This window comes from Triticum dicoccoides, chromosome 4B (assembly GCF_002162155.2).
Source record: "Triticum dicoccoides isolate Atlit2015 ecotype Zavitan chromosome 4B, WEW_v2.0, whole genome shotgun sequence".
In the NCBI taxonomy this organism is placed as follows: Eukaryota; Viridiplantae; Streptophyta; class Magnoliopsida; order Poales; family Poaceae; genus Triticum; species Triticum dicoccoides.
Genome location: NC_041387.1, coordinates 8,185,755 through 8,186,623, shown reverse-complemented (window position 1 = coordinate 8,186,623; position 869 = coordinate 8,185,755).

Below are 869 nucleotides of genomic sequence, written 5' to 3'. Positions count from 1 at the left end.
TGCGGGGGCGGCGCGGCCGCGTGGGGGAAGCAGGGTCGGGGCTGGTGGGTGGAGGGGAGGCGGCGCCGGAGGGAGCTGCAGGGGGCGGCGCGGACTCGTCGGGGGAGTCGACAGTGCGGCAGATCAGGTGCGCCGCAGACCAGAGCCGGCGGGCATGGCGTTGACTATGAAAGAAGAAGAAGAAGAAAGTGAAAATAGATAAGAGGCTGACTAGTGGGACCATCTTCCACCTCATCATACTATCCACGTAGGCATGCCAAATCAGCCCGACAGACGGGTCCCGCCAGTCAGTTTTCCAGTTAGACGCAGCTCACAACACGTTTAGTGCTTTTTGTTACTCACTTGCCACGGAAGTGGTGGTTTCTCGTGATTTTTGGCAAAGATGGTGGTTTTGCATTATCCTTGCCACAAATGTGGTGGCTTTCAGCAATTTACTCGATTGGAAAAGACTCTCCCAGGGGGCTTTTGCGTCCTTTGGGACTTGACTGGGAACCGACGCGGCCTACTGCCAGCTCCTGCCCCGCCTCCTCTACAGATCCTAGCACGGCAGGCGTCCCAAAATCGTCCTCTCCGCCCATCCCCTCTAATCGACTCGTCATGCGAAATCGTGAGGCAGCAAACAGCTGCAGCAGTGGCATGAGGCGCTAACTCCGACAACAACGCAACAACGACGGGATAAGCAGCGGCGGGTTCATACAGCGGTACGGCACAGATCGGCGTCAAGCAGCATGGTCAGAGGGGGAGCAGGGGCAGTACCGGCGGCCCGGGGCGGGCGGGGGCGGAGCCCGAGGTCGAGCGGCGCGGATCTGAAGCGGCGACCGACGGGAGCGGCCTGGATCCTCGGGGGCGGCGGAGGCGGGGAGAGGATC